The 9,040-nt window shown below is 40.1% G+C and overlaps 1 long non-coding RNA gene across 1 annotated transcript; it reads right to left on the reverse strand.

The window, feature by feature from the left end:
- Positions 1-5: 5 nt before the first annotated feature.
- Positions 6-4,056, reverse strand: LOC311036380. The gene is made up of 4 exons (XR_014599842.1): positions 3,982-4,056; positions 3,703-3,766; positions 3,371-3,452; positions 6-713 (listed from the first exon to the last, which is right to left on the reverse strand). It is a non-coding gene; the product is annotated as an uncharacterized lncRNA (long non-coding RNA).
- Positions 4,057-9,040: the final 4,984 nt, after the last annotated feature.

Below are 9,040 nucleotides of genomic sequence, written 5' to 3' on the forward strand. Positions count from 1 at the left end.
CTAAGAGTCACTTTCCATAAAAGCCAGCCATTACGAGATGTGTCTGTCAGACATGGGTGCTTCTTGACTAAAGCCTCTGCAACTGCTTCTAGTTCCAGGCCTGAGGGGTAGGGTTTGTAGCTGTACATGTAGTCTGCCAATTTTGCCCTAATGTCCCCGTTGATCCTAGAACTTTCGAGCAGAGTACCATTCGAGGCATATTCTTCATTGGCATTCTTCAGTACTGCCTCTGTTGGCACAGAGAAAGGTGGAATGACGATTACACTTGGCCACAAGTCCCTAGCAGGGCTTAGTATAATAGTGTCTCCCGAGCCTGATGATCCCTCGGTCTGGTCATCTGACCCCGTATCAGTACGAGGGGATAGTATAATAGTGTCGTCCGATCCTGATGCACCATCTCTCTGGATATCTGACCATGTATCACTAGCAGACACATAGCTTGTACTCGCCTGGTTATCTGGAGAGAATTCAAGTACTATTGATGGAGCGATTAAAACTCTGATTGTCCCCCTGTTTCCTATCTGGTCGGTGGAATGAAGTGCAAAGAAATCACCAAAGCCTACATCCAAGTACTCTAGAGAGAAACACTCAGTGAGTCCAAACGTGTCCTTGACAGTCTTTTGCAACTCTTCTATAGTGCTGGGTATTCCTGATGGCAGTGTAAGCTTCTCACTCCGTTGTTCTATTATAACCTTCAAGGCAACCAAATCCATCTAGGCAAAACAGAAAAAATACAAGAAAAAAAATACAAGAAAAAAAATAATTATTGCAGGTGTTTGACAGTCATTCTCCTCCCACCCCTAAAATGGACAAATGTGGCGCTTCAACGTAACCATGCGTTTGCCTCCCACACAATAGGCTGCCAAGGGATATGTGTCACCTAGTTCACCATGTTGTATCAGGGTCATTCTCCCAGAGTATTCCAAACTAAATGACCTAAAATGTTCATCATACTTGCCGTTAAGTAATTTCACAATGAAACTGAGATTTCTGTCTACAATAATCTGTGAAATCTCAACAAAGTCAGGGAGCCCACCAGTTGTTCCATAAGGCAAAACCATACCGGCAGCATATTTAGTTCCATGGTGTATCACAACATTGGTCAAGTTCACAGTGGTTTGTGTTGGATAAACTTTCTTGAAAGCCTGCTGTATCCCCAAATCAAGTATTTCTAATGGAAGAGCTGATATTTTAGTGACACATGTTGCAGGCTTTGCATTTGCTTGTGAATGATAAGCCATCATCCTTTGGTGCTTTGAGGCAAGTGACAGCGATATATTTATGAAGTTGTTTGTGTATCTAACAACTCTCTTAAAAAAAGAGTGTTTTGCCTCAAAGCGAAAAGTCCAGACACCAACTAAAGGACCAAATGCTCTTATCAGTTCCGGATAATGCTCCACAAAATGGTGCTTTGGAATTAATTTTTGCTCTGGGAAAACATCCAACAGTCTGCGGCGATGTTCTGATATCAATGTGTCTAGATGGCAAATTCTTTCCTCAGTAAGAATGGGGGATACTACAAGCTCAGTAATATCTTTTAAGATCATCAGAACTTGCCAAGCTGGATCATCCTGTGGTACTTTTGAACCAATAATGAAAGGTAAAATCCTTAATAATGTCCAATTTTCATGTGCATTCCCACCAATATTTTTGTTTTTTGCAAATTTTGTAGGGATTGGTTGGGGTCTATCAGTCTTATCAGTCCACTCGTAAGGAAACTCTGTTATGGACTGGTTAAGTTCTGTCAAGGTGAAATACTTGTTGCGGATGAACACATTAAGACATAGCGCCAATTCCTTTGGAATTATACCTTCAAAAAAATCGTGCAAAACATCTGGTGGGTACCCTGTTACAAAATGAAAATGGCTCAATTTTTCAGTTATAGGACAACCTTTCTTCACACCAAAACAGTGTCCTTGAGCAGGATTTTCTTTTACAGACCCAACATGTAAATCATAGTTCTCTTTTGTTCTTGGTGGAAAAGCTCCAGAACGCACTTCTTTTTTCTGATATTCAGAATGTTCCCCAATACAAAATCTACAGATATAGTGTCCATTAAAGCTTTCTACAAGTCCACTTAAAGAATGAGCGCCAAGATTGTCGGCTGAAACACAAAACACAGTACCTCTAATATTTCTACCAAGCTGAGGCAAAAAAATACCTTCCTTCTCCAATGTTGAGAGGTCTTTTAAGAGAGGCTCCAGCACAGTTTCGTAGCCAAATTTCTTTACGTCGTTTGCTTTACAAAGAATGGCCAAATTAATTGAAGTTAGCTGTGATCTCAGCTCAGATGGTAAATCAGCAGGTTGCCAGTACACGGCTGTGATTTTGTGTTTTTTCCGGGAAGTTCCAAGAGGGTTGCAAGTCTCAAAATCATCTACATAAAGAATAAGGGGAATACTTAACTCTTCATTAGCATGAAATTCATTTTGCTTGAAATATTTACCATCACGGAAGGATGACAACTGTGAAATGTTTGAATGTCTAGTCAATACATTGTTAAGAATGTCTTCATTTTTCAACACTTGTTGTAAGGATGGGAGAAGGGGCACATACTGAAAGCTGCGGTTCTCATCTCGATCCAAAACATACTCTACTGGCTCAATTAAACTGAAGTTTTCCTTAAAATATTTCTCCCTCTTATGCTTTGAGGAGAAGGGACCCTTTGACCCAAGGGCTACATTAAGAGGATTAGAGTGAAACAATTTGTCAACCAATTCACTGACAGTAGCTTCATCAACAGCACAGCTATTCTTAGTAAAAATATCCCCAATTAGCTTCGGAATACACTGAGTTGATGATGTGCAGATAAACTGAAGCTGTTCCACCAAATCATCAATGCATTGCCTAGAGACATTGTAGATGCTGTCCAATTTTAACAAGAGAGAACCAATATTTGTCTCAATGTCAGTTGTAGTCGAAGTAGTCTTTTCACAATCCAACTCTAAGGCATCTATGTCCTCATCATCATGAGATTCCAACAGTGGAAGGTCATTGTCATTTTCAATACAGACTGGAGGTATTGCAATCACTTCAGGCTTAAAATCTTTCAATGAATAGAATTTGTGTTTTCTACTTTTGTGTGTTGCATAAGCCTGATACGTGTTAGCTGTGGAATCACATCCATCAAAAACACATTCTATGGTTTCAAAGTTTTTCAAGTGGGAATTAATATGTTGAAAATAGTCTTTTGCATTAGAAGAGAATGAGTCACAAGTTTTACATCTGAGAGATTGCACTACTTCACACTCTTCAGTTTCGACAGTATTGTGGGTTCTATGCAAGTGTGTGCGCAGGCCAGACCATGTCTTAAAGGTGCAAGGACAGTTTAAATGAATACAGGGAACTGAATATCCATGTCCAAATGTACCGTGATTCACTCGATAATGCTTGAGAAGTGTCCCTTTTGATGAAGCCACGAATGTGCACAGCTTACATCGCCATTCCATAACCTGTAAAAAAAAGAAAAAGAAAAAAGAAAGAAATTAAAACTGATTGTAATGCTACTCTATAGATGTTCTCACCATACTCTACCATATTTACTTTACATTTCTGTTACTTCTACTCCATTAAATAAAGCATTTAACAGCTTTAGTTACATGTTACTGTGCAGATATTATTATGAAATATGGGGTTGAGCACAAAAAAGAAAAACATACATAATAAGGCTAGTTTGGTTACAGATGATGGAGCTGGACTTACTAGGCAGACAGAGATAGTTTCAACCCATAGCGTGCTTCTTTCTTGCACAGCAGTTGACTTGTGTCTATAGTAAAACACACACACACACACACACACACACACACACACACACACACACACACACACACACACACCATTAAACATTAGCCCATGCATGCACCTTTTTTTTTTTACTTCTACTCCACTAAATACAGCATTTCACAGCTTTAGTTACATGTTACTGTGCAGACTGTATTATCAAATAGGGCTTTGAGCTTAAAAAAGGAAAAATAAACATACATAATAAGGCCAGGTTAGTTAGATGCTGGAGCTGGACTTGCTTCTTTCTTCCTCAGCAGTTGCTGTAGTCGTGTCTTTAAAAATATAGAAATACACACACACACACACACCATTAAACATTAGCCCACGCAAGCACCTTTACAACCACATTGCCACCCCAACACAGGCTTATTTTCTACCGTTTATATCGGTGATTTCCCGTTGTGGGCGCGTACGAACCATCCAGTTTAACTTTGATAAACAAATGAAAGTTATGGAGGCGCGCGCGCGCGGGGGGGATTTTACCGCTTACCACGCTTTGCATCATGGCCGTTGTAGTTTACTTTCAGTGAGCCAACAATGAGACGCAAGTCAAACGAACTACACACCACCAAACTAGCCCCGTTGTCGTCACTTCCTATATCCACGCAAGTTAACATGGGAAATGTATGTTGATAGTTCTGGGTCCACCTCAGCCTGGCTTTGAGCAATTCCTCACAATTTGCCGTTTACGTCTACACAAACGTTCAGATTTCAAAATAAATGTGCTTACTGGGCTCACGGATGTTACAATATTGTATGCTCGAGCAAAATTACCCGTATTTTCCGTATTATTTAATAAAAAAGTATTTTAATCCAATCGGTTGGACATTTTCTCAGACCTTTGACCATTGCTTTCAACGATGCGACCCTATCGGTTGGGAGACGTACTGCACTCTGATACATAAAACGTTTTATAGAAAATGGCCGTCGATTGGATTAAAATGTTTTTTATTGAGTATTACAGAAAGATACTGGTAATTCTGCTATAGCGTGCATTATTGTGACATCCGTGAGCCTTGGTTAAGCACTTTTGAAATATTAACGTTTATGTAGAAATAAGCGGGAAATTGGGAGGAACTGCTCAGAAGTTGAAACAGATCGTGGGGAACCGTCATGGCTACGTCTGAAGGAACGCTTTATACACCATTAAACTAAAGGCGAAATAGCAAAGTCCGCATCAACACACTGTAACACGACGCACAGGTCCATTTGGTTAAACTCTCAAGACCGCCACCCGGCCCAGAATAACTGTTAGCAGCAGACCACTGAAGTTAGTTTCACTGTGAGTTTAACTAGCAGGAAAAACTGTAAAGTAAGAAGGTATTCCTGAAATTATACCATATAAAAACGTGATATATGCTACAAGACACGGTCAATATTCAATTAACATGTACTTACCACCAGTACTGCTGCTCTCTTCTCTTGTTATTTGTTAAAACAATGGCGAAAGTCTGGACGACGGACTGACAGCAGGTACAAGAAGATTTCCCATAAAGGATAGCAGTTTGGGCGCATTTAGAATTGCGTCTGACGTCATCACGTTCAGTGTGACATCTACTCAATTTATTAGGTTATTCTTACTACAGATGAAGAATATTGAGTTGGAATGAGTAATAATTATATTTATTTAAACTGATTTGTATAATTACTCCATTCTCAAATATTATGAGGAAAACTACCAAAACAGATTGGGTATATTTCATAAATATAATCAGTTTGTCAAATACCATTTTATTCTCATGACATTAACTAAAATAATAATGTACATCTTACTCAAAATCAACAGTTAGATTTTTACTCTTTTAGTTTGGTTTGTCCAACTCAAACAATCACGTACATGATATTCACTGATTTTATTGAGCTTATATAATTGTTTCTAATAGTGATATTTACATGGCCACTGATTTATTTACAACAGTGCAGAGAGAGAATCACCAATAGAAACCAGTAATAGTTGGTTAGCACAGCCTAAAACATATTCTCATAGTGGCCTTGGATCAGCCGATATCAGGTTCTATAATATTTGCCTCCGAGAAGTAGTGGAGTAGAGGTAAAAGGACTGAAAATTGGATATACTCCAGTAAAGTAAAAAACACTTTGACGTTGTACTTAAGTACAGCACTTGAGTAAATGTACTTAGTTACTTTACACCACTGCATATCGTCGTCGCAATATTCAACCACATGTCTTCCTAATACTGTGCAGCACCAACACACACCGCTCCACCTGAACTCAATGAATACTCTCCTCCACAGGCAGTTATAAACTGTTGCCCCATACGGCTCCTCAACATCCTCCAGCATAATCCTCTCTGTCGGGTGGAAACCTCATATGTCCGATACTGTTACTTTTCAGGATTCAAAATCCAAAAATAGCAAATCTACAAGCTCGAAACGCGTCGCTTCGCGCCGCCTCTCCAGCTTGTAGATCCGCTACTTTTGATGCTTTTGTGTGAAGCTTGTACGATCAAGTAGGACATTAACAACTCTTTTTAAATTGTTTTATAAAAGATCGCGCTGTTCTCTGTCATCCGGAGTGATCACTTTCACTGTAACTCACGCGCATACGGAGATAACGTCGTCCGAAGATTTCCGCCTCCGTCCACTTCCTGTTTATTGGTTTCCTGGAAACGCTTGTATCTTGAGTTTCCTTGTTTTCCCCTGGATTCGGCGAGACACCGTTGTTTCAACATGCTCTAGCACTCGAAGCGACGGTTCCGTTTTTTTTCTTCTCTGCACGACGAACAGTGATCCCCTTTTGTGTTTACCAACCATCTGACAAGCGATCATAATTTATATAAATGTTCTGTGGCCAGTTGGGGAGGTGGCAAAGACGTGCATTTTTGACAAAAGATGCTGTTTTCAGCGTGCCTGCGACAAGGAAAGTTACCTCACGGGTGAAATATTTTTCTTCTGCATGGTGATGGGCCATGGTTACTGTTTGTGTCTACACACGATCCGACAATGGATCATAATGGATCAAAATGTTCTGTGACCAGTTGAAAAGGCTATAAAACACGAAAATCGCTGGCAGTGGGTGAGTTTATTAATGTATGTATTCTGTCAGTGAAAGAGTTAAAGCGGCACTATGTAACTTTTTTTAATGAATACGATTTTGTCGAATCATTATGGTAGAGTATGTTAAAACAATAGAACTTATACGATTGGGGTGGTTGTATTTTGTCTCCCTGATTGAGACATTTAGATCGTGTCAAAGGTCATGCCTCACCTAGACACAGGACCTGAAGGTCAAGATTCAATTTATCCCCTGAGCAAGCAGGCAGGCTCTATTGGCTCAATGGTAAAAAAAAATGTCAGCCTTTGTGCAGGAAACCAGGTTCAAATCCGGGGTAGAAGAGGACAGTTACATATAGTGCTGACTTTAGTTTACGAAAAAATAAAAGTTAGAATCATTATGGAGATAAGAGCTTTCTGCCCGACAGCAACGATAGCTATAGCCAAACAAGAAGGGCATTCACAATGATGGGCCCATGATGCACCTGGCAGAAACGACACAAACTGTGAAGCCATGTTTTTGTCATTTGCATGCAAACCGAAAATAAACAGCAGTGCCAAACAGCTACGGAGAGAAAATGGGAAACCCGTAATCAGGCCGCTCACAGCTGGCCACCACGGCTGCTTAGAATGAAAACAAAAAGTGAAAATAAATGCAATTCACCTGCAAAACGCCCACCGTGTGCGAGTAATGGCAAAGGGGAAATCAGTCAGGAAACCTTCCCACTGTGAACAGGGGCTAAGGGCATTACAATCAGCACTAGCCGTAAATAATAATAATAATAAGTTAAATTCCCAATGTAATTCATATACATGGAGAAAGAAAGTAAATAAAAACACCTCCTGCGTGCAGACAGCCAATTAAATAAAGAACAGTCTATCAAACCTGACCTCTCCACTCACTGTGTGTGAAACGCACATAGGGTGCAAAGCTAAGAAAACACAGCCACTACAAATAGCAGGTAAACAGAGCTTCCTTTATGCTCATTTTAATCTTCTGGGAGATTAGTTTTTGGTAATCATGCCCAAACTTTTATTTAACTTACTCCTGAGGGGGAAAACAGTGTGAAACATGCAGTGTGCAAACAGCACTTTACAGCAGGCCTGCAAGCTGCAGTAATTGCTCAGCACCAGGTGCAACCAATTAGGCTACCTGAATGAAAAGAATAGGTTATAACACGTTCTGAAACCTTCTGTTTAAATGCAAGTTATAGACAACTACTTTCTATCAACAATATAGCTTGAGGAACCGTTTGAACTCAATAGAGTCCAATAGAACAGGCGGCGCCGTCTTGGGATGTTTTCCAGGTACAATTGTCAGGGAGAATTGTGAGAATTGTACCTGGTTTACCGTTCCTTGTGTCCTTGAGTAAGGGCCACAAGGCACCACGCACGCACGCACACACACACACACACACACACACACACACACACACACACACACACACACACACACACACACACACACACACACACACACACACACACACACACACACACACACACACACACATACACACACCTCTCTGTCTCTCTCTCTGTCTGAGAGACAGACAGAGAGACAGGCAGGCAGAGAGGGACATGTCTCTCTCTCTCTCTCTCTCTCTCTCTCTCTCTCTCTCTCTCTCTCTCTCTCTCTCTCTCTCTCTCTCTCTCTCTCTCTCTCTCTGTGTTGTTTTATCTGATATCTTATGCATAATATATTATAATGAAACATACCACTACTCAGCTCACATTAGCCCATTAGCACATAATTTCTGCTTCATACACACAAACTGCACATCTATAGTAGCTTGCTATCCATAGCTACAAACTGCACAGGGACCCCACACCGTTATTAGAACCTGTTGGTATAGCCTAATTAATCTAATCCCAAACTCATTTTGTTGTAATAAATCTCACTTAACACTGTGTGTGTGCGTGTGCGTGTGTGTGCGCGTGTCCGTGTGTGCGTCTACTCCACTACATCTCAGAGACAAATATTGTACTCCACCACAATTATTTGAACGCTTTTTTAGTTAGATATATTACATTATAAAAACAAAGATTAACCACTTTAGCCCTATTTTATACCTAGGCTATTTGAAAGTAGCCGATCTACAAGCTTGTAGATCTGCTATTTTCAAACATTTTAGTACTTTTACTTTTGGTACTTTAAGTGCATTTTGATACCAATACTTTTGTACTTTTACTCAAACGAATTCTGAATTCCGGACTTTTACCTGTAACAGAGTACTTCTACA

This window comes from Gymnoscopelus microlampas (genome assembly GCF_963454915.1).
Source record: "Gymnoscopelus microlampas genome assembly, chromosome: 20".
Classification (NCBI taxonomy): domain Eukaryota; kingdom Metazoa; phylum Chordata; class Actinopteri; order Myctophiformes; family Myctophidae; genus Gymnoscopelus; species Gymnoscopelus microlampas.